The sequence below is a fragment of the Phalacrocorax carbo genome, chromosome 9 (genome assembly GCF_963921805.1).
Source record: "Phalacrocorax carbo chromosome 9, bPhaCar2.1, whole genome shotgun sequence".
Taxonomy (NCBI): domain Eukaryota; kingdom Metazoa; phylum Chordata; class Aves; order Suliformes; family Phalacrocoracidae; genus Phalacrocorax; species Phalacrocorax carbo.
Window position 1 is genome coordinate 25389864 of NC_087521.1, and position 25736 is coordinate 25415599.

Sequence of the window (25736 nt, forward strand, 5' to 3'; positions counted from 1 at the left end):
CTTCCTGAAACTCTGACAGCTGGGAGAAGTGAGGAATTATAGGACGGGATTAAAAATCCTGTGGAGTGGGATGTTTTGCATGGGCGATTCTCTATTTCTTCTAATCATCTCCAAAGTCCTGCTCCTGTTACAGCCAGTGGTTTGCAAGTCATTAACCATTTTGCTTCATTAAAATATTTCTCTAAAAACAAGGACAGTTAAGTACAATATTAAATATTTAGAATGATGAAAGAAAACCTCTCAGGGAAGCTGCTTTAAAGGTTATTAAAAACAGGTCTTCAGACTTTCCAAAGTATTATATTCACCAATTATCTCTCTTTATGCGAATGAAAATATAAAATAGATATGAAAACATATATTGGCACAGAAATTTGTGCCCGCAAATATTGTAATGCTCTCAGTAATTGCCGGTTTGAATTCCGGAGTTGCTCCTTGCTGGGGGAGTTGAAGCCCTCTTCCCTTAAGCAGCGTTCCTACAGAGAGATGCCGAGCCTCACTCTTCAATCCTGTTGCTGGAGCTGATCTTCAGCAACAATTTAGAGGCTGTTCAGGGGAGGTATTACCAAGTGGGAGTTAACACTCCCACAGTGTTAGTGAAAAGAGGTCTATTTTACAGGAGAAAGATGAGAAGGCTGTACAGGCACGTTCAAGTATCACCAAATACTCCTGCTACTTTCATGGCCTTAAAATTTTGCCGTCCCAGCTTGCAGAAGAGTTGAAGCAAGGAGATGTTTGCATTCCTGGTGTCACCTCCCCTTCTCCAGTAGACATCTGTCCACAAAGGGCAGTGAGTGGTCAAAATTGAGTTTTTTATTCTAGAGGTTTCTGCGAGCCTGTACATTCAACTGAGCATCAGTGCCACTCTGCACAGCTTCATCCCCAGAGAAGTGTGCGCAGGCCGACAAGCAGAATGCAGACAGACACCGTGTGCCTCCCTCAGCCTGCAGCCATCGGTCAGATTCATCTGTAGTGCTGGCTGGAGAAGCTCCAGGTGAACATATTTCCACTAGAGCATTTCAGGCAAAGCTAGGATCCATGTGGCAATGGCTCTATTCTGAGAAAGGTGTGCTAGAAAACAAGCAGGTTTTCATTTTACCTGTCTGATCTTCTGCCAGCTTATCTGCCTGGCAGATGGCCTGATGACAGAGGAGTGCTGGCATGCAAAGTTGGGGCTGTTCAGTTGCCTGGGTGCCAGAGGATTTCTAGAGATTATTACCCTTAGAGAGCCCACAAAGAGGGTGCTCCCTGAGCTGTTACTCCCTAGGAGTAAACACCTATGCAGCTGCCCCATCACTGGAACGTCCTGGAAACGCCATGTCTCTACCTGACTGGTCAAACTGCTTCAGTAGCTCTTTCATGTCTGCCTGCCACACCAAGGCTGTGCTTTGTAGATGGTTCTGCAATGTTGTTTAAATTCTGAGCAAACCCATTTTTTGAACTATTGAAATTCTCCATTAATGGACTGATTACATTCCTTCACACAGCTCTAGGAGTGAGTAAAACATGCTTGGGGAGGAGTGGCTGGAGAGCTGCCTGGAGGAAAAGGACCTGGGGGTGTTGGTTGACAGCTGCCTGAACATGAGCCAGCAGTGTGCTCAGGCGGCCAAGAAGGTCAACAGCATCCTGGCTTGTATCAGGAATAGTGTGGCCAGCAGGAGCAGGGAGGTGATTGTGCCCCTGTACTTGGCACTGGTGAGGCCGTACCTCGAGTACCTGTGTGCAGTTTTGGGCCCCTCACTTACAAGAAGGACATCGAGCTGCTGGAGCGTGTCCAGAGAAGGGCAATGAAATTGGTGAAGGGTCTAGAGAACAAATCTTATGAGGAGCGGCTGAGGGAGCTGGGGGTGTGTAGTCTGCAGAAGAGGAGGCTGAGGGGAGACATTGTCATACTCCACAACTACCTGGAAGGAGGTTGTAGCGAGGCAGGGGTTGGTCTCTTCCCCCTAGTAACAAGCGAGAGGATGAGAGGAAATGGCCTCAAGCTGCACCAGGGGAAGTTTAGGTTGGATATTAGGAAAAACTTCTTCACCGAAAGGGTTGTCAAACAATGGAACAGGCTGCCCAGGGAGGTGGTAGAGTCTCCATCCCTGGAGGTATTTAAAAGAAGGGTAGACATGGTGCTTGAGGATACGGTTTAGCAGTGGACCTGGCAGTGATAGGTTAGAGGTTGGACTCGATGGTCCTAAGGGTCTTTTCCAACCTTAATGATTCTATGATTCTATGGCTCTATGATTCTAAGATATGATTAATGGCGTTAGGAAGGAAATTAGCAGTGAAAGGAATGCAAAATGAGGGCTAGATAGATGCCCATGTCAAATATACTGAAAAAACATATTGAACGTTCTCAATTCTGGGCAGTGAAACAGATGTTTTAGTGAAGCTGTGAAATCGTGAGTAAACTAGTTGTGTTTTGTGGGTATACATCCTGCCTTGGGAGAAGGAACATGTAAGTAGGGACTAACCTGGTCTGGGGGTTTGCAACTCTGAGTCTGGTACCTGGCTTTGCCAAATGTCTAATATAGGTCGAGTGAGTTAAGGCAAGACTGACCTGACCAGAAGCAAATCATAGAATGTCAATACTGCTGGTCTGCTGTGGCTCCCATTCTCAGTCAGTCATGACAGCAGGCACTATCAGGATGAGATTAATCTGACCCATTTTAGAAGCTTACTTTTAGATGAGGTGACATAAATCTGGAAGTACCCATTTCCATTAATTACAGAGGGAATCTAGTCAAGTAGCTCAGATGTAGACAACCACATCTCACCAGATAACTCCCCCTCCTCCTGACTCAGTACCGTATGTATGAGATGAGGTAATAGTATTCCCTTTCTTGTTTGCTTAGATTGTGTGGAGGCCCACAAAAAAGAAAGACTAAATACTTTTAAAGCATTTATCATATCTGTTTCATGTCTGCGATGTGTCACATTCTAAAAAAGTCTTCATAGGAGCAGAATTTGGGAGCACTGACGGAAATGTAAAAAATATATTCTGGAACAGAATTTCAAATAGCATCTTTTCTTCTTCCACCCTGTGGGTTTTTACCTAAGGAAAAGTAAAAAATGGTCAGCCCTGCACAGGTGATTGTTGTGAAGAAATCTAAAGAGCAGCAGAGGGTCTCTGGGAAGGGCCAAGGGACTGCCTGTCAGCCCAGCCATGTCATGCCAATTAGACCACTGATTGGAAAGCCAGGAGCAGCAACAAGGTGGGCAGCCAGAGAGCCTGGGGCCAGGTTTGTGCACTTGCTTTTCTGGAAGCACTTTCCCAAAGGTGTGAGGCTGCTGTGGGCCTCTGCAAAGAGATGGCCTCTTTGGCTCAGGAAGAGAAAACAGACACATTCCTGGTTTTGTTTCTGATCTTTGAATGGAGTCTATCATCACAGAGATGAGGGCGGTCAGCCAGGTCCAAGGCCCTGTGGGACCTCTTCCCGACATAGCGCTCACATGCCAGGGAGCAGCAAGCTGGTGGCAGAGAACTCTGGGGACATTTGCAGCTAGCAGAGATGCCAACATGTCCTCAGTGAGCAGCATTGCTACTCAATGGTGCTGGACTGTCTTGCCAACTTAATCTTGGGGCTACCAGGGAATTTTGGCTTCAGTAGCTCCTGCTGAGCCATGGCTGATGGTCTACATTACCCAGGACATTTTATTCCAGAACAGCTTTGCTGCTGGTCACGGGGCATGTCTCTGGCATGGGTCACACTAGATCTACATGCTGCCCAGGGTGGAAATGTTGCAAGAAAGGCACCCATACCTTGGCCTAGGAGTAATAGCTTTGAGATGATATTTGTGTCATTGAATCTGACCCCCCAACAATGTTTTTAGATTTATAGTTGTTGGGAAATCAAGTCCAAGCATTTTACAAGTGTTTTCTAGATTGATGAAAGATCTTTAATGAAGCAGTAATTGGATTTCTATGTTAATCAAGTTTTGATTTTGTGTTACACGCTCAGGGTCACCGTTTCAAAAGGGTAATGCCAAAACTATTTTCCCTGTCTGCAGCTTTTGTGGCTAACCTTGCTCTTACCCCATCTGATTAGGAGGGGGATGGGATCAAACTACAAAGTCTAGATCCAGATTCTGAGAATCCAACTACAGACTTGAAATTTGTTTTATTGGGGAAATAGATTACATTTTGGCAGCTCAGACCCAGAAGCCAGTCGACAAATCCCAAGGCTCCTGTGTTCTTTATTAGGCAGCTTCATTTGTACCCAAAGAAATGCCTCGGCAAATGTTTATCGAAGTTCTCCAATAGGCATTTTCTTACAAGTTTAGGCTCACACACCCTTTGTTCAGCTCACCTATTTTTTTTTGCAAATTTTCACCAAGGTGTCTCAGGTTTTTTTTTCACTACGGCACATCCACCAAATTTCTCCATTACTTTCAAAGAAGTTTGTTAAATATTCTACACTTGGAGTCTGAACAGTCTGTCTGTCAAATTGCATGCAGATCTTTCCTTCCTATAGATATATATACACATACACACACACATATATAGATAGACAGCTTTTGGAGGGCTTTTTTTTTCAAGTAATAAACCAATTGAATTTTCTTTCCAGTACTCATTTTCAAAATAAACAACCTGAGGATGGGTTTGGATTGTGAGAGGGAAGGCCTGTACATATGTTTCAGAACAAATGTGTGGGTGATCCAAATCTGGAGCTCATATAGTTTCCAGATGACTGATGGACACATAAAACAAGTAACAGAATCCTTTTCTCAGGTTCCAGGCATTCTGGCAGAATTTAAACCAGAGAAGAGGATGCTTTATCAGAAACATTAAAGAGAAAGATTTGGAAGGGAGGTGGGGAAGAAGAAAGAGATGTTTAGCAGTTGAAGTTCTAAGTGCTGTGGGACAGATCCTTTGCATTAGAACTTATTTACAGCACCTGGAGAGCTGATACAGCTACCTTAAAACAGAAGTATCTCTGGATTTTGGAAGGTAGCTTTTCTTTACCTAGTACGTGAGTATCTGACTGTTGCATAATTTCACAATTAAAAATTCAGACCAGGCAAGAGATATTATATGGTAAATTCTTCTAAACTGTGATGGGCTTATTCATAAGAGGTAGAAAAGAGAGATCTCTCTTAAAATTAAAACTGAATTATATTTTGGTTATATTGACCTGACAGCCTTTCATTGCAGTAGGGGTGATTTCTATAACAAATATCCAAAGCCTGTAGACATATCTATCCAAGAGCATTCAATAGTAACCAAAATATGAGGTGATTAAGATATGAAAATTTAGTTACATGTTGACATGCAAAAATCCATTAGAGGAGAGCTGTCAGCACTGAGCTGTCTTAAGTGAATACCATATTGTTGGTGGAATATGGTAAAATTTTTGAAATATGCTTATAATAAAGACATACAAATTGTGGTTTATTTAAAGGTAGCATCCATAATGTAAGGCTCTGAACGGATTGAATAGAAATACCATTAATAAAACCACAGCTTTCAGAAATCAATACTAAACATGTTCTGATAATTTAAAATGAAGTTTCTTCAGCAGGTGATTGTGATTCCCCCAGTGTGCTTGAAAACTATAAAGGGCAAATGAAAATGAACAGTGAAAATCCAGACCTGCATCTAGGGAGCATGTTATTGTGCAGACCACTAAGAAATCAATGGTGCAGTGCAGCTCATGGAGAGGGAAGAACACGACTTACAAACCAGATGTGCACCATCCACCATGAGCAGCTGCACTGGCTGGCCCAGTGCTGGGCTTCGTACAGGGCTGCACAGAGCCTGAAGAGCTGAGCCAGAGCTCTGAGGACTGATTTAATACTTCTGCTAACTTGATTTGGATCTGGAGTCTTCAAAATACATTTCTGTTTCCTATTAACAAGATGACCACTTTTGCTTATGAGACATTTTTGTGGTTAAATACCTGAGTGTAGTCAGGCTGGCCGTATGTGAGAAATGAATGCAGTGCACATCAAAAAAGCAGGACCTTTGTGCCCAAATTCAAAGGTCACTAAATCAGAGCCAAACAGTAGAAGCTGTTATGATCCCTGAAGTCTGTGGGGACCAACTGATTTCAGCTCCTGCAGGTAGACTCTCAGAGTCAGTGGCTTAAAAGCAGAAGTTTTCATAAGGACTGTTCCCTGTTATTCGTTCCTCTGTCTTGCTAAGAAGATGAAGGGATTAACAGGTAAGGTTGCAAGTGAAGAAAAATAGCAGGCAATTCAAGGAGTAATATATGTTTTCTGACTTAGTCTCTAGAGGTCAGATTTTCTCATGATGATGGAGGACTCTGCTCATGTTTATGCCATACTCCAAATTGTCTGCATTGTCCAAATGTTGCCTAGTGCTCTGGACCACATCTGAAATGTGTCTGCTGGCAAAGCTGGGAGAGAAGGGAGTTAAATTCTGGCATGGTAAACTTCAGCCAGTGTTTGTTAAAGACAGCAGAGGCATAATGATGCTGACCATTCCTAGGGTTGAAGGGATCTTCACACTGCTTGCTGCCCAGACTCTCCTCTTGACATGACTCTAGAAGAAGGTTCATGTCTGTAAGAGACAATATTTTCTGGCTTTCCAGAGGCTGATATGTTTCCACAAAACATTTGGCTGGGAGAAATGGTGAGTTACAATGTAAAGTTGCAGGGTATGGAAGGATAAGAAAAGCAGCAGAAAAGGCTGAAACACTTCTTGCTGTAACAAAGGCTGTTGGGGGGGGCTGCCTCCCACAGAAAGTGATTTGAAGTTTTTGAACAGACGTTGCCTGCTTTTTAATGTCTGGCAGAGTCCTAGCAGTCTGCACTGCACCTCACTGGGGAATCCAGACTACTAAGCAGTGATGAGAAAGGAGTGGAAAAAAAAAAGAGAGAGGTACTGAGAAATTGAGGTAGCAAAATTAGAGGTAGACTTCAATTTATGATTTGGAAGCCAAAAAGAGCTCTCCAGACGATTGAGCAAACCGCCTTTGGTTGCAGCAGATCTCCTTACAGCTTCGAGTGGCCAGCTTCTAGATTGCTTTGGTTTGTAGTCACGGATAAGCACTCCCTCTGGAAATTACTGAAAGCAGCCTGCCACATCAGCTCACAAGCTTATAAAGTTATATTTTAATTGTGTTATTAAACCTTTCTCACTTTTGCTTTTGTCTGTTTACCTTCCTGATTCATCTGGATCAAGCTGTGCTGGAAGAGGAATGTGGTACCTCCTGAATTGTGCTGTTTATTTGTAACAGGACACGTAATGAGAATGGTGAAACCCCCTGCACAAAGGGAAGCTGAAATTTATCTTATTCTTTCTATTAAAGGACTAAGGTTGGAGATGGGGTAGGGGAGTCCTAAAGAAATGTGCTTAAGTACTAGAGAATGAATTTTATTCCCTTTTCTTTTTGTATAAAGCATCCAGATATAGGTTGATGGACAGAGGTTATCTCTCTTCTCACCATAGCTATTGCCTTCCTTTCCCAATCCTTTTGTTTTTCCTCTGATTGAAATTCATCTGCGTCTGGCTCAAGGGACTCATTTTGGTGGGCTGGCTTAGCACTTCCCATCAGAAGGGTTATGCTACGTAGTTGAAAAAATTAAATACACTCTTTTGGCTACAGGACCAGTTAGATGGAATTACTGCTGGGCGTGGGAGGAGGAGGAACTGCGGATGCCACTACTTTTTTCCTTTTTAAGAGTGTATATTACCTGCTTTGAGTAAATTACTGGATTTGCTTTTTAATTATATGTGGTCACAGTTGTATTCTGATCCTTTTTTGTGAGAAAGAAGCTTGTGTTGTGTCTCTAACTTGAAGGCATAGGTTCTTGTCTTTAAAAAAATGCTGACGTTTGCCAGATATTACTACTTAAAACTATAGGAGAGAATGCTGCTATTGCTTAGACTGAGACACACCATTGACCACTCAGACACTTTCAGTAGCCATTGGTGCAGTTCAGCTGCAGTCCTTGTTTATCGTTTAGTTCCCCCGTGACACACAGCTGTATGACACTACTAAAGCAACGTGCCACACAGGTGAGCTTTAGGGACTCTTTGGGAGGTTTTCTGGCAGTAGAATAGATCATTGGTTTGTTAACACAATAAACAATGAAATTAAATAAATTAATAAATTGATTTGATACATTTATTAAATAATACACCTTAGCCTGGAGGCACCCAGATTCTCAGCTGTGCAGATGTAGTTCAGATCCTGAGGGAAACTGTTACTACACACAGAGTCATGTATAAGATGTTGAACAGGAACAATGGGAGCTACTGGCTGTTATCTGAATGAAGTTATTTTGCCTGAATATTTCAAGATATTTTTAGTTTTCCAACAATAACAAATGATCCTCAGCTCTTTGATCAACTTGATATTACAGCAAAAGAAGAGAAGGAAAAAAAGAGAAAGGAATTGCCATCTGTCATCTTTGGCTAATTATTTCAAGCCCTACCTTGTTTTATACACTGCAGCACACTATTTTAGGACTCGTTAACTGAGAAGTCTTCTACTCTGCAAGAGTATAAATGAGTTCACCTCTAGCAAGTTCCCCACTGCTCAGCATGTTGTGAAGTCATTTCATACAACCTTCCCCCCAAACTAATGTCATGATTTATTAGTTCAGTCAAGTCTGTTTTATCCTGCTTCCTCAGCTGAACTGGCTTTTCAGTGTAAGACTGTTTGTCACCTTTTTTGGTGGATGTATGGGGAAGGAGAGGGAACAGGACTGCATTCCTCCAAACTTGCGTTAGCAGTCCAGCACCTTGGCATTAGCTCTTCTGTAGTTTTTCTAGTGAGACAGTAAATGAAGAAGGCTTCTGCAACTGTGGAGGGACCAAATCAGGCAGGAGGTATTCAGCTGAAAAGACACTTGCACTATTCATGTGAAAAAGGAATACACAACGTGCTGCTTCAGAGGGGACCCAGGAGGCCTCTGCTTCCACCTACCCTGCAGATGTAGCACCCTGAAGAACCATGCAGAGTGAGGAAGCAGCTTCATTGCTACAGACTTTCCCAAAAATTCCTCTTGTGCCCTGAGATGTGGATTACCTAAACACAGGCAACATTTTATTTTTCCTTATAAATCAACTACTTTAGCATTCTGGGTGAATTGAATCTTGTTTTATTTTTTTAAACTCTCTTGCTGAAATTTTTGTTGCTTTCTCATTAGTTTTTTTAAAGGTTAAGGTGCATCAGGCTGGATAAAATAGAATCTCTCCTCATTTTGTAAGTGCTGACAATTGTCATACTCACTGTCTTTCATTTTCACAAACAAATGGGTTTTTTTAGTTTCTTCAGCAAGCTGATGTTTGTCAATATAATTGGAAAGCAAGTTTCCAGATAAATTTTTAAAGTCTAGATATGTTGCAACAGTATGATTAAGATTTGAGTTAATCAACAGGAAAGAAACAAGCAAGCTTTCAGGAAATACTAAAATCTCTCTAAAACTTTAGATCATTTTGAGCTTTTTAAAAAGCAGAGAGGGAAATGAAAATTATCTTTCGGTGACTTTTTTTTTTTTTTTTTTTTATGAAATGGCTAAATAACTTGAGCTAAAATCCTGGACTGGTGCATTTGAAGCTTTGGTATACTTGGAGATAAACTGTGATATAACCCTCCATAAAAGTAAGCTTATTTTCTTTTGAAAGTAAGAACTAGAAATAGACAGCGATGGTAGAAAAAGATTTTTTTTTTAGACATCCCTATGGAAAGGCTAATAAATGTCATCCCAAGACTCTGAATTTCCCCATGGACATCCATTTAAAACCACCACATAAGATCAAATTCAGTGATTGCACTGTGGCTGTGTGAATTTGTTCTGATTTTAAAAGACTTCCAAATAGTCAATCAAACTGGAATCAGGGTCAGACATTTTGAAAAACAGTTTTATGTGCCCTCATTATATTTTGCTTCACTGGTCATCCCCTGTTTTTAACAAGGACAAGCAGCAGAGCAAAGCTATTTTTGCGCCAAGCTCATCTAAACCCAGAAAAGAGTAGAGTGCATGTGCAGAGCCCCACGGGACTGAAAAACAGGAATGCAAACCACTTTTACAAGATTGTTGTTTTTTTCACTCCACGGAGTGTAGGCTGTGCCAAAAAATACCAAAAGAATCTCTCTTATGTCTTTCCCTAAGCTGGTGGCACTCTTAAAATGAAAATTCACACAATTATTAGAAGAAAATCAATAGACTGAAAGAAGACAATCTAAAGCTTAGCCTGTCTTTACTTTTTATCTAATTAATTTCATTCTTTGACATATATTTCAGCATTTCATATGTCATTGAAAACTATAGGATCAGTGAATGACATTTCTTCTACATACCTGCCTCTTGAAATAAAGTCAGGCAATAAAGAACAAAGAGTATATTCAGGAGAAAAGTAGAAGAGAATCTAAGCAAAATATGGAAAAATGAGTCACTACTTAAACTTATATTATGTGCTGCATAGGGATGTAAACTAGAATTAGTCAAAACTCCTCCATCCTTTCAACATCCCTGTACCTACAGGATTGAAAAAATCCTAACTTCAGAAGACCAAAGATTAATGTAAACCTGATACAAGAGAGAGAATACATACATACCAGTAATTAAGAAAGGTGGGTGAGCTGCCCAGATATCTGTGGCATCAACAATGAAATGCAATGAATCTTTATTATAAGAACTACTCCATCAGAAAAAAATATTAACTGATAGTAGGCAGCTGTGGATTTTGTAGCTTCTTAAACAACTTTCAGTTTTTATACACTTTAATAACAATTATTACAGGCTTGGCTGAAGCAAGCATCTAGAGTACTATAATAAACAGATCTGCTTTTATTCCACTAGTTCAGAAAATGTAGCACAACTGAATGATGAGAGACTACAGACTGACATGAAGAAATGAAACATTTTTACAGACATCAGAAACTTAGAAAGAAAGCAAAACTTCACATAACATCATTTATTAGTTACCTGTCCCAGAGAGTAGGTGAAGATTTTGCGAGCCTGCCCTGGAGAATTCTAGGTTGCCATAGGCAGGTTGGCACCCAGGAATTTCGTACCCTGCAGCATGAATAGAGGATAAACCATGGCTAGGTATGGCTCATAAGACATACGAGTGATAACCTAGCTAGATTTGCTGCATATTAGAAGGCTATGGCATAATTTGGTACTAATTATTATTCAGGATATCTTACTTTAAAGCAGTATTAAGACTACAAAACAAGGTGATGTTACTGCAGACACATTTAGTGATTTTCTTGGATGATTATTGTAGGTCAGAATAAGCATTTATAATTGACCTTATGATCGTTGTAAATGGGTGCTACCCCATCTATTTTACTGGGGAAGCATTTGGTCTTAAGATTTGTGAATCAAGCCCTTATATTTTTGCAACGTAAAAACATCAGATTAAACAAATTTATGCTTCATTAAAAGCGGGTCAGCAAAATTCCTTCTGAGCACCATAGTGAGATCATGTTTAACAGTGTTAATTAAATCTGGGCTGAGGTTCAAGTTCCACATACCAGGTTCCATGCACATCTACCAGCAGCAGAACAATAGCTGCAAAATATTTGCTGGAAATGAAAAGCACAAAGAGAAGGAGTCTGAACTAGCAATGTAAGCTATGAATAACACACAGCAAAAGCAGATCCAGACCCCAGGAGAAGGCCAAGGAGGCAGACAAATTAGCAATGAGAACTGTTGCCCAACATTAGCATCAAGAAATGCTGGTGAGATTCAAAACATTCTGATCAGCCCTTAATCAAGCAAATTCTCACTCAAGTCAAAGGTGGTTTTTCCTGAGTAAAATCTGAGTAAGGACTACAGTACTTGGCTGCACAGACTACCACATACAGTATTGCTATGTTCCTTTGCAATATCAGAAATGCAACATAACATGCCTTGAAGGATAAACTCAATAAAAGATCAGTTTTTCTTCACTCAAGCAGAGCCATATCTATGAACCACAATTTTTGCATAAGCTTTCCCTGTCATCAGTGATCACTACACATGCAGAAAATCCTGCCTTCCAGTATTGACCATCAGTTACCAGTGGGTACTGCAAAGCAGGGACCTTCTGGGCTGTGAACAGATCTTTACATACAGGACACATTTCAGGAGCGATAACTGTGCTACAGAGAGCAGCAGAGAATGTCAACGTTTATGGGACAAAAGAACTCTGCTGAGTCTCTTGCCACTGCTCTAAGTCCACCCTGGGATCAGCTTCATGTCAAGAACTACTGGCAGCAAGGTGATGCTCTTTAAGGCATTCTGAGGAAAAACACTAAGTGAATTCCAGCATGTTTCTGTAGTTGTACCACTGCGCTGTTCACTAAATAAGGAAAGAACATTTAAGTATCTTTTAACTTCTTCCTTAATGGACTTGGATTAAGCATGTGAAGACACCCATGGGTGACAGAAAAAATGAGATGGCCTGAGGTTTAGGTGTTGTCGTCACATGAATTTATAGCAATATTAGCTTTAAAATCAAAGTAGAGATGAGAATAAATCTCTGCAATCTGTAATACCTCAGTATTGTTGGTTCTTCAGTGAACTGTCAGTATTACTTCAGATTATGTATCTCACAGCTTTGCTAATATTCTCAAACTGCCAATCTCATAATCGATAGGTATGTTTTTATTTAATACATACCAGTACTGTGGTACTTAATATGTATATTCTTTCTCAACTATGGGTGTCAGAAAAGAGTCCACTGTAGGATTACAGATCTAAAAATGGTCTCTACCTGGGTCTCCATTTTGTATCTGCAAATTTTTAGGTACAAAATTGTAAACTGCTCCTAAAAATCAAGTCTTTGAAATATTAATTTGGAAAAAGTTTTTTCCAGAACCGGTGAAGATTTTTCAAACCACTGCATTTTGCATATTTCACCACACTTCACTGAGAAACCCTCCATAGTAGTTTTCTAATGAAATAACTGAAGTTGCAAAATCTGAGATGGATGAAATTAAAACATCGGGCTTTTCAAGCCCACAAAATTAATTAAACTGGGGCTCTTGGAACAAAGAAGTTATTTGAGCAGGGAGAAATCTTTGCTGTCTTTGGACCTATTACCAGCTCTCTTCCACATAGTCTTTCTAACCTATCTCATACCTTTACCGATATGTATCAAATAGCTTTGCTATGCATAATCTTGACAAAATATTTTAAGGCTATGAGGTTGTGACATGTTTTAACAGAGGAGGGAGGAGTATGGATTCCACTCTAGCTGTTTGCTCAGTGTTTTCCCTGACATCTAAGTCCTGTGTAATTGCTCCATAAATGAGCTAATGCAGAGAAAAGCTCTCTGCTCTAAATGTGGTGGGTCTTTCAAAAGCTCCCCAAAGGGATTTAATAACATCCTGTCTCAGATAATCAGTGTCAGTTGTAGACAGTCTAATCACATTCTCATGTGCAAGGTTGAAAAATAATTAGTAACTGTAAGATTTATTTATTTGCCTGATATACAAACACAAAAATTAATTTGTTGGTTTCTGCAATTTACATGGGATATTGTTTTATCATTAGCAAATCAGAAATCAGAAAAACATACACATATTTTCATCTAAAGCAACTGTAAATTTGAAAGGAAACAAAATGGAAAAAGCTCCCAGTTCTGTTACTGTGTTGTTTCTTTTCTGAAACAACAGTTGTGAGACACATTTTAGGTATTGAAAATAATAACCAAGCCTATTCAAAAAGAATATTGTATAGTCACAGAATACAAATAACAGTTTACTCTAGAAAAAATATCATGAAAAAATGACGATAAAGTATTTCATATTATCAAATTTTAAAATTACCTTTTATTATGCAATAGCATGATAAAGTAACTAATTTTCCTCTTCTTTCTACAGAGCTTCCCTTATTCCTCACTCATGTGATTGAGACTGACTCCAGTGTCAAGTGAGGTTCAAATTTGGACATACTGTTATAATAGTCTGTGTTCCCTTGTCTTGTCCTAGAACATGCAGTATGTTATTTCAAATATTGTCTGAAGCTTATCTGACAATAATCACAGAGGATACTTACAGACCCATAGCCAATTTAAAAAAAAAAAAAAGGTGGATTTCTCCGTGAGACACGATCGGCACTTTATTTCACTGCCTAGAGAAGAGCAACTAATAATTCATCAGTTTTGGTGGCAGACGGTGATTGATCCTCTGTGCCTGAAGTAGATTCATACAGACTGCTTTGTCTATTTAAGAAATACCATTATGAGAAAATTAAACACTATGCCCCTTACACTCCCCTCTCCATTTTTCATAGGTAAGTAAAATTTATAGTATCTGATACATATAAAGATCCCTAGTCTGCACGCTATTTCACAAAAACACTTTTTTTTTTATGGTGGGTATATTGGGTTTGTGGTGGGTTTGGTAGCAGAGGGGCTACAGGGGTGGCTTCTGTGAGAAGCTGCTAGAAGCTCCACCCATGTCCAGTAGAGCCAATGCCAGCTGGCTCCAAGACAGACCCGCTGCTGGCCAAGGCTGAGCATATCAGCAACAGAGGTAACGTCTTTTGGGTAACATATTTCAGAAGGGGGGGGGAAACCCCTGCAGAGCTGCAGCCGGAGAGAGGAGTGAGACTATATGAGAGAAACAACCCTGCAGACACCAAGGTCAGTGAAGGATGGTGAGGAGGTGCTCCAGGCACTGGAGCAGAGATTCTCCTGCAGATCATGGTGAAGACCATAGTGATGCAGGCTGTGCCCCTGCAACCCATGGAGGTTAATGGTGCAGCAGCTATCCACCTGCAGCCCATGGAGGACCCCATGCTGGAGCAGGTGCATGTGCCTGAAGGAGGCTGTGAGCCCATGGGAAGCACACACTGGAGCAGGTTTGCTGGCCGGACTTGGGACCCTGTGGGGGACCCATGCAGGAGCAGTCTATGTCTGAAGGACTGGACCCTAGGACCCACGCTGGAGCAGTTCATGCAGAACTGCAGCCTGTGGGAAGGACTCACGTTTGAGAAGTTTGTGAAGAACTGTCTCCCATGAGAGGGACCCAATGATGGAGCAGGGAAAGAGTGTGAGGAGTCCTCCCCTGAGGAGGAAGGAGCAGCAGAGACAACATGTGATGAACTGACCTCAACCCCCATTCCCCATCCCTCTGTGCCACTGTGGGGAGGAAGTAGAGAAAATCAGGAGTAAAGTTAAGCCCAGGAAGAGGGGTGGGGGGAAGGTGTTTTAAGATTTGGTTTTATCTCTCATTATCCTACTCTGATTTGATTGGTAATAAATGAAACTAATTTCCCCAAGTTGAGTCTGTTTTGCCCATGATGGTGTTTGGTGAATGATCTCTCCCTGTCCTTATCTCAACCCATAAGCCTTTCATTATGTTTTCCCTCCCCTGTCCAACTGAGAAGGGGGAGTGACAGGGCGGCTTTGCTGGGCACCTGGTGTCCAGCCAGGGTCATATCACCACAGTAGGATACACATGGTTATTTTACAAATACCAACGCAAATCTGAATGATTTTTCTGAAGTAATATATTTTTCAGAAGTTGGAGAATTTCATGGTTGCTCCACTTGTGAGTGGAGCAATTAGTGAATAGACTTCAGCAATCTCTAAGCAAAAGCCACCTGAAATCTTGCATCTGTTAAACGGAGAAGGATTTTCTGTAGAGCAGGAAAGAATTTGTCCTGGTCTGATTTTAGCTTAAAATCAGTGCTCTTTAAGACCTGAAGGGGATTTGAAAGTCACCCTTAAACTGGGCTGTGCTATTACGATTTTTATACTTGCCCAATTTAGCCCTATTTTACCCCAGTATGAAGAAGTTAAGGACAAGAACTGCTATTTTTGCTTCTATTAACACTATACAGCTATTTTAAGGGCATGCTTTTATAAACACTAATAACCCCAGATGAAACGTTGACAGAGCAAGCTGGAAGAGCCACAGGGACACCTTGGAACATACAGTCACGACTCTACCTCCACATCCTGTCCTCATTGAAGAGGCACGTGGCAGTGATGCTGATTTAGCATCACAGACTTGCAAGATGCTGTCAGCTGTGCTTGCTACCTACTTTCCTACCAGTCATGCCAGTGTAGGTAACTGGCTGACATCTCCACAGAACAAAGGCTGGAGGTAATAAAAATGTCAAACAATCCATTATCTGTGAGGGGGTGGCAGTTCTATTCCTGGAGTTACCCAGAACTATCTATGACCACAGCATTAAATAATGTAAAACTGCTGCAGGGACTGCAACAATATATCTTAATGAATATTTTAAATATAATCCCCTAGTTGAAAAACAGGATCCTATGAAACTGTGCATCCCCCTATTTGGGGTAATCTGCAGGGACTGGACCAGTAGCTCCACAGTGCAGACACAGATTCTGACAGTACCTGGGAATATACGGAGGCTGGGAATGTCCATCAAGCAGAAGAGAGGAAGATAAGGACACCTGTTATCAGTGAAGTTAATACCTATTTTCTGACAGTACAGGAATACTAGAAATATTGCTTTGCCAGCTCAGTTTAACACATTTTAGGAGAGGGTGTTTCACTGGCAAAAGGCCTGCTGGCTCGTCCACCTCTTAGTATCTTTCTCACCAGGCACAAAAATCCACCCTTTTTCCTCATCCAATTGCTTGTCTTTTTTTGCCCCACTCTTCTAACAAGCTCCCGCCATGGCTTCTCTTCATCTCCAGCTTTGCCCATCTGTGCAAAACCCGTCTAATATGTTTGTGGTATGGCCACTGGATCCTCTTGGTGCATCAGCTGCTGCAGTGCTGAAGGTGGAAGACCACTTCCATGCCCCACTTGGGAAACCAGACACTACAGAAAATTTCATCTGCCAGGCAGAGTTAGGGAGGAAGTTCAGTCTTGAAACTCTCTGATCAAGAACATTTAACTGAGCTCGAACCTATTTGAGATTTAGTTGCCAAACTAATATGTCTCTGTTAAACAGCTATGTTCTTCTTTATTTTTCCAGATGCTTTTGAAGTGTGCAACTTTGAATGTTTATAAAAATGTTATAGTGCAAATTCTTGGCACTCTGGAAAGCTCCTTGAAGTATTTTAGGTCCCAAATCCAAAGCAGGTAGGTTGAGGGCTTCTTAATGAAAAAAATCATTGGCTCTTTTTTTGCTATGAGGAAACCCGTATTTTTTTCCTTAGTTATATTTTCAGGAATGTCTAAGGTGTTTTAACATAAAAATAATGTCATGCAACATTCCAACTGATATAGCCAAAATTTTGCAAAGTGCTAAGCAATCTGTCAGCAGAAAATTTGGGGTCACCTCAACAATCAGTAATGCTACCAGGTTGTCGTATCTACCTTACCTAACTATTTATCTACCTATATTTGTCAAACCAGGTGGGCAGTCTTTTGTGGAGTAAATGTGTATGTCTATGCACACACACATCTGTATGTATGTATGTACATACTTTAAATCCACTATTTTCAGAAAATGTATGTGGTAAATAGCATATAAAGTCCTTAAAATTCCATGCTCAGACTATAAATGAATGAATGAATAATTATCAGTGTATTAGGCCTGTTGACAAAGCAGTTCTGGTAGGATTGGAGCTACTTGTGATGTTTGATTTTGTTTGTTGATGCCTTCAAATACTTGTGTAGCCAAAATACAAATTATGTTTCATTCAGACACAAGGCAGTTGGTTCAATACAGGTGTATCAACAAAATGTAAGGAGTTATGACTGAGTTAATGAACTTTCTGTTCTCAAAATGCTAAGACAGCATACCTTCTGTGGATAAGGAGATGACATGAACTAATCAGTTTACATACATTTCTAATAATTAACAACTGGTTTAAGCTCTGAAAAGAGTCTGTGGAAACAGACCTCATTTTTCCACCATTGGCTTGAATCTAGTTAGGTATTACAACAAAATCCAAGACTTCGCAAGCTTGGTGATCACTTTTCTTGGTATCACTGTGGTGTTTTATTGTGGCTATATGACTGCATATTTTGTCAGTCTTTAAATGCATGAAATATACTAAATGATCTGAAATTTAACAGCTGGTTGACTACAATTTTACTGATGATTAGATTTGGGGGAAGAGAAACAGGTGCAGAAACACTCCCTCCTGCAACTCCAGAAAAATATGATAGGAATTAGTCATTCAGTATCTGCATGGAAATAATCATAAATTGTTAATAATATTTCATTTTAAGTCTCCTATTTGGGAAACTGATCATCTGCATAATGTGAAAAGCATTAGCTAGCTTTACTGTCTTGCAGCTTATAAACTATTGCTATAGAATAAAAACAGTCACACTTTTCAGGGTTATAGATCATCTTTGCAATATAATTCAATGACAACTGATAGTCTGTATACTGCTTAAATGCATTTTGTTATTTCCTGTGGGAAGTAATAGCCATAAATGCATTGTATAGGTGCCAAAATATACCTGTTGTCTGTAAACATTTCCCATTGGAACTATACTTGCCTATATGTTTTATATGTCTCATGAAGTTTCAGTATTAGTAATGGCTCTCCAGTGCTGCCAATGATGACATCCAACAGCTTCTATGAGGCATTTATTTTGATGATAAGTTATTGTTTAATGGCAGAACTCAGTTTTCATGAGGAACGGTTTTCCGCATTCAGGAAAACAAATATTGGACTGACCTAAGGGCCATCCTTTTCTCTATTTCCCTTGGGTTCTTTCTTCAACTACCTGAATAAGTGTTGTTTCTAATATAATTAGGCCATTGTGAATCATTTCCCCTCTACATCTTCTCTATCATAAATGCTTTGCTCCAGTGTCCCAACAAAAGATCCGTTTTTCACCTTTTTTATGGTTTGACTTCAGGCAACTTTACGCAGCTCCAACTGCCCTCTGAGTGAACTTAACAAAGCTTTGTTTCAACATGGGGAACATTATGGGGTAGCTGGCAGTAAGCATCTGGCCAAGAAGACTTGTGTGTCTAGAAGTGAATATTTGTCAGTCTTAATGAGACGAATTAGAAAAGATGTTTTGGAATATTAGAAGGCTTAAGGTACCAGCTGCATAAATTAGTAATACATTAAAAGCTACCTTCTAGCTCCGTTATTGTCAGTGTAATTCTCCCTTTTTCCTATTTTTCCACAGTCTTCCTTGGAGCCTCTAAGTTTGGGAGCTTTGGATAATCACTGACTCATTTTGTTATCTAGGAGTGGACTATGTAAGAGGACTTTTCTAAATATATGGATGTATTTACTGCAGACATCAGCTGTGCTTGTATTTATATTTCATACCTTTCCCAAAATCTGCTATGTTGTTTTTAAATAGGCATGTGAATGTCTGAATAAAGTCATACTGAATACAGAGTAAAATTAACTTTACTGAGAAGCTCTGTGCTTGCATGGTTCCAGCAACCCATGCCTGGTGCCTCCAGAGAATCTGAAAGAACTAATTACAAGACACCCCTTTAAAATGGCACGTTTTACATGGTAAGTAGAATAAAGCTAACACTTAGACTGAAATATACTCTTTTCACCCCAAAGAAGTATCCTAAATTATATCTGATAGCTCAACAACTTTCATTACTCACTGAATATATAGGCTAAAGATCTGTTTTCTAAGCAGCACCAGTAAACTATAGTGCAAGCTGTTTCAGCAAGAGGGGAAGTGCTGGCATGCCAGGGAAAGGGCAGCTATGCAGAATCCCGGTCACATGTTTTCAAGAGAGGGATTCAGTCTCAGAGAGATGCACAGAAAAGACTTCTTCTGAGACTTAAGAGGCATCTTAGAAAACAAAATCAAAAGCAAAGCTGGTCTAGATGAGGGCAAGAAAAGAAAGACTGAGTGGGGATATGTCTGCCATTTTAAACCTAACAGGGAGAGGAAAAAATATCTCCTCTAGAGAAAGACAATTGCTTAAGAAGGAAGTGAACAGAACTGATAGTGATTACATTTTCCTCTGGAAATTAGAAGACTTCTAATGTCAGGATAACATGATTCTGGAACAACCTTCCAGTAAGATCAGCAGACAGAAAACCACTTAGAAGATGGAGTATCTGGTTGCCTGTAACTGCAGATAACTGTTCCAAAATATCCAGGTTCCTAAATGTCTTTTTTTTTTTCTAAATTGCTTTTCCACAAAAAGGCTATTGTCAATAGATTTATTCTAACAATGGATCTCAGCGTTTCCAGTCTTACTTCCTTCAGTGTTCAGTGACATTCAAGTAAATTGGTACTTTTGGGAGAACAGAACCAGGCACCAGCTCAGTACTGCAATGACAGGAGTCAGAAATGGAAGAAAGCTCATTGAGAAAACCAGTTCTACCTTTCAGAATCTGATGCAGCTAATGAATTTGTCATTTGATCTCTGCTAGCAATGCATTTAGCAGTCCAACACTTCCACATCCTTACAATACAAATTCACTGCAACAGAGCAGTTGTATTTTCCATTGAGAATACTATGATTACAGAGATAATATCTAGAGAAATATTCCCAGGAGATGCTTCCAGGCAGCTTAAAATCAACAGAAATGATGAGTATTTTACATTTCTTCATATTTTGCTTCTGGTTTGTCTGCATAACCCTTATCTTTTGCCACTGAAGAGCATGGGTGCATTCACTGTGGATAGATTTCTACGTTCCTTTTGCCGAGAAAATTAAGCACTGAGTGATCTGCTTCAGAAATCTGCTCACTGGAGAATTGGTAAATATGCATGTAAACAACTGCCCTAGAGTATAATCTGAGCTACTTTTGTGTTATAGTTTGGTAGGTTAGAAGAAGGAATTAATTAAAAAAAGAGAGATTAGATTTCAGTTCAGAAATTTTTTCTTTTTCTGTCTGCTCAGACACCCAGTTGAATCCTCCTTTCCTGCCTGTCACCATATATTTAGATTATTTTTGCTAAATTCTGCTTTTAGTGAAGAAGTTGTTTATCACTGACTGTACCTCTGATGAAATAATTCAGTGGAATTGTCTGGGTTTGTTGGCATGGAGTTTACCCCTTGTATATCCATGCGGGTCCTCTCAGTCCATCTTGTACTCTGCTGGGCTATTTGAAATGGATTCTTCATAGTTTTATCTGTCTTCCATTATAAAGGATAGGTTTTCTGTTGTCACAGGGTATACTACCTTCATTTGGAAGACACTTATTTATGCCAGGCACTGCTACATCAGACTCTTGGGTATGCCAAATAAACAGAATGGCTCCCAATGTAGACAAAATCAGCTCACTTCTCTGTCACTCGACTTGGTCTCCTACACTTTCCCCTTCTTATCCATTTACTGTATGAGTTCATTGAGGGAGAGGAAATCCCTCAGGATTTTCGGAGAACAGCATGCAGTATAATGAATCCTTATTTCAGGGTGGGACTTTAAGTGTTACAGTAAAGAGAAAATGAGACGATGATCCTGGTGGGATCACTTGAGTGGAGGGTCTTTTGAGAAATCGAGAAAAAGGCTAGAAAGAACAATATCTGGCAGTCCTTGAGATGTTTTAGACATCCCAATACTCTCAGATTTGTTTGGGGTTAAATTTCAGGTGAGCTATTGGGAGGGTTTGAAAATTATTTCATTATCCTCAATATCACCTTAAACCAGCCAAATATCACTGAAAAGGTTGAATCCAGAATAATGCAGGAAGCAGAGCAGGCAGAGAGGGAAAGATAACACAGAATTTTATGACTCCATGGTTGAGCGGTGCCAGGGGAGAGGACAGTGCTGGGATGAAGCAGGCATGGTGCTCCTGCTTGTGCCAGAGCAAGGGGCCATGGCTGGTGCTTCTGCAAGGGGGATGAGCAAGTTTTCAGCCTACTCACAGCATCCTTTCCATTGGCAGTAGCAGTGGCAGGTCTCTGGCAGAGGCAAAGCAGGCAGCTGCCCCAGCAACTGCATACTTTGTCTATGTCTAGAGCTGGCTCTGCAAATCCTATTCCATTTATTTCAGGGCTTGATTCATATACTATACCTGGCGCAAGGCCCATTTTATGCTTTGAAAGTGCTTTGGGGGGAAAAAAAAGTGCGGCAAACCAAAATTGCCAGGTGTGAGCAATCAGAACACAATTAAATCTATTATGAATGGAATGAATTATCTCCTTTAAAAAATATTAACTGTTGTGGAACATGTCTTATTTAGCAATTAAAAAAATGTACACGTTCAGGTGAGTCTTGTTACTGCTTGGCTAACTCCTGTCATGTGCTTCTTCATACTTTCTTTTGCCAGAACTGGCTGTTTTACAGAAAACAGACTCAGTCTTCATCCAGATGTACATCAGTGAGTCACAGGCACGAGATTGCTTTATTCAGTATAGACAATGTCTAACTATGATAACAGCAAACTCATGTATACTTTTAATACTAGAGAGATATTAATAATAATGCATAATAGTGAGAATTTAATGACAGGGAATACACCTCTCAATGGAAGGGCATTGAGGACTAAAGGTGAGACAGGCTCTGAAGTAGTTCTTGGCTGAAATGCAGGTTCTGCTTTTGAAACATGAATACAGAAAGGTTATTCTTTCTAATCAGTCTCACAGACACCTGCATTTGGGATCGTGGAGTGCCCTGGGACAGACACCAAGCTGCCCTGGGCTGTGCAGCTGTGCTCCCCAGCACTGCTGTGATTCTTTTGCGGATCAAGAGGTGCAGGCCTATGGAGGAACTTGACCCATTCACCGTGCTTCAAACCCACCTGGCCCATAGGGACAGGCGGTACAGAGTTAGCACAGAGCCCAGCAGCTGTCATCTCCTTTTTTAAGGACCTGATGGTGTTGGTATATTTCACATGCTTTTGGTGGTTTGTACAGGAGCACTGATTTGTTTCAGTTTGAGAGACTTCAGACCTGTTTCTACTTTTTCTCAGGATATACCCTTCCTTGTTGGTTATTGGCACAGATTTCTGTGCCTTCCATTGAAACCTGGTACTGGATAACAAAGAATATGAAGTCATGAAGCCAGCAAGCAAGAAAGAAAAAACCAAATCAGTTCTGTAGCTCTTGTTTCCATTACTATATGATATTCCTCTCTTTCTTCAGCTGTTTAAGGACTCAGGGCTCCTTGTTCAGGCAGTCTGAAAGACCACTCTGGACAAAGGGATCTCTTCTTGAGGCAATGCAGTGCCTGCATTTTGTGCCCAGAGTATGATTTAGCTCAGATACCAGAAGAGCAAGTATGTGTGACTTTAGTGCAGCATGCAAATGCTAACTAGGCTATGCAAATAATTGAAATTTTAATACATTCCTTTGGATTTGGCTGCCAAATGCAACTGATGGCTAGTTGGGCCTGAGGTTTGTAACAGCGTTAACTTGTTACTGCACAAACATGGAAACCAGAAGGCCTGATCTGGTAGATGATCCCCTCAAACAAAACAAAAACATGTATACTAAGCCAGAATTTTCAGCATGATAACGGGGCCAAGACACAGAAATATGGTTCCTACTTGTGCAAGCTTTACTTGCCATAAGCGATTTGAATCAAATTCCCATCTCAGCCAAAGTTTAGTATTGTAATACCTGCCTAATGTATTCTGAGGCTCTGGGCCAGTCCTGAAGGAGATGGAAGAGTATTGGCACATATAGCAAAGTATTTTAGGGATGTAGAGATCAAGTGAGCTGGTTAGTAACAGACTGTACTCCCTTCACTCTCATGTAATTCTGGATCTCTAACTTTCCTACAGTCCCTGCTAAAAGCTGTCATCTGCTTTGCCAGAAATGTGCTACTGCTTAGTAGCTGAGTAACGTGTTTTGTCTCATTGCAAAATACCAGCTTCAGGCTCTTGCCAGTTCCAAACCAGAGCTTCAGCCTCTTGGCTCCTACAATGTAGAAGGTATTGTAGTAAACCAGGGTAGGTTAAAGGGTTGTCTCCAGGTAAAACAACTACCTTGCTTGACTTTTGAACTGGAGAAAGCATCACGCCTGATAAACAGACACCACAACTCAGCTAATGAAAATGGCAGGGATAAGGTAGCAGTTGATTAACAGGTAATAGTCCTCCCTCACCCCAATCAGCTGGGTGGTATTTAAAGAAACTGGTGACTACTTAATAACATTATAGTCTGCAAGGGTCCCCATGGAATGTGAGATGGGAAAGGAAGTGTTTGTAGGAGAAAGAAGCATTTAATAAGTTGAACAACCCTATGGCCATGTTTAAGGTAGCTCTGGTGTAAACAGTACGTTAATTACTAGGTAGTTAGAACAGTTTGGGTTTTGTTTTTGCTGTGACTTTTCCTCTTTGCTTTATAGAAAGAGAATTCTGGGAGCTGAAGGGCTACCTCCCCTCAGCTTCATTGGCCTTGCTTGTACATTGCTTATTCCTAACAACCCTGTGATTTCTTCTTCTTCACATTACTTTCTGTGAGTATAAAATTAAGAGAAGTTTAACTTTCCCATGTCCTTATATTGCCTATGTACAGCACAAGATCACAGAAAGGACTGAAATTTCTGTTCTCTCTGAGAAGCAGCTACTCTGCAGGAAGTGTGACAACCTTGAATATCATCCTAGGGGGCTCTGACTCACTGCTAACCGCTGTACCGTTGCAACTGGTGAACTCTTGGTAATAGAATTCAGATTTTTTTTACAACATCTTTTTCTCTATTTCTTTGCCTCTAAGTATAGCTAAACAGTGCATCTTGTTAGTTATTTCAGCAGCTGCTAGTCACTTTCTCTCAATCTATCCATCCTCTTTTGGAAAGAAGCTGCATTCTTCCATTGCTACTGAAAGGCTTAGGCTTGATCCTGGCAGCTGTTTTACACCTTTAGATGAGCAATCTTCTTGAATACTCATAGGAGTATCCAGTTAAGGTCTTTATAGCTTGTTCTGAGCGACATTTTTCTTCCTGACTCTCTTCCTCCTTTGCAAAGTATATTTCAGCATCATCTCTGAACTTCCTACTGGCAACTACCTCTTTGCTGAGAAGTGACATCCTTTCATGGTCTAATGCTCAGCGTCTTGTTCCTGTCTTGTTTTCATGTAATCTACCTTTAACAGCTCCAGACATCTTGGCAGGAGGGCAGAAGCATACTCAGTATCTGTATTTCTTGGACTGTCAAATGAATGAGATGGAAGGGAAATGCAAAATCCTATTCTTTTTCTCCCTTGCTCTGTTCAAGTGCAACAGAAATGGCAGTTCCTGCACTTCTGGGAATACAGACATGCTAAACTCTTTGGATAGTAAGAGGGTGGAATGGTATGGGCCCAGCCCTGCCCTCTGCCTGCATCACTGACCAATATCTGGGAGAGCTCCATGGGAATCTAGCAATGAAGCACCACAATTTCTTTTTCAAGGCACCTTTTGATACTTAGAATCATAGAATCATTAAGGTTGGAAAAGACCTGTAGGATCGTCAAGTCCAACCATCAACTCAATGTTACCATGTCTCCTAAACCAAGCCCAGAAGTGCCGCATCTACAAGTTTTTTTGAACGCCTCCAGGGATGGTGACTCCACCACCTCTCTGGGCAGCCTGTTCCAATGCCTGACCACTCTTTCAGTAAAGAAATTTTTCCTAATATCCAATCTAAACCTCTCCTGAAGGTGCTTGAAGCCATTTCCACTTGTTCTATTGCTAGTAACTTGGGAGAAGAGACCAACACCCACCTCATTACAACCTCCTTTCAGGTAGCTGTAGAGGGCTACTTTAGGATGAACTCTTACCCTGGTGAAGGCAATTCTGAAGAGCCAGTGTGAACTTGGGGTTGAGTTTTTTCTCTGATTTCTTGTGAGTGTTCTGGCCAGACCTGTGGCCAAAGTTAGCACTTAACGCTTCTGTTTCATGATATGACAAGAGCTTTATGCTCTTGGTGACTGCCTACTAATAGTTTACATATTTATACCCTGTCAGAGCCATGAGCTGCTACTTTCTGACTCCTGAAGACTAATCCAGGTAGATGATAAGCTTT

The 25736-nt window shown here is 40.6% G+C and overlaps 1 protein-coding gene across 1 annotated transcript in view; it reads right to left on the reverse strand.

The window, feature by feature from the left end:
• BEGAIN (brain enriched guanylate kinase associated) overlaps positions 1-25736 on the reverse strand; it is a 118766-nt gene that overhangs the window by 66054 nt on the left and 26976 nt on the right. The gene's annotated exons all lie outside the window — the stretch shown is intronic.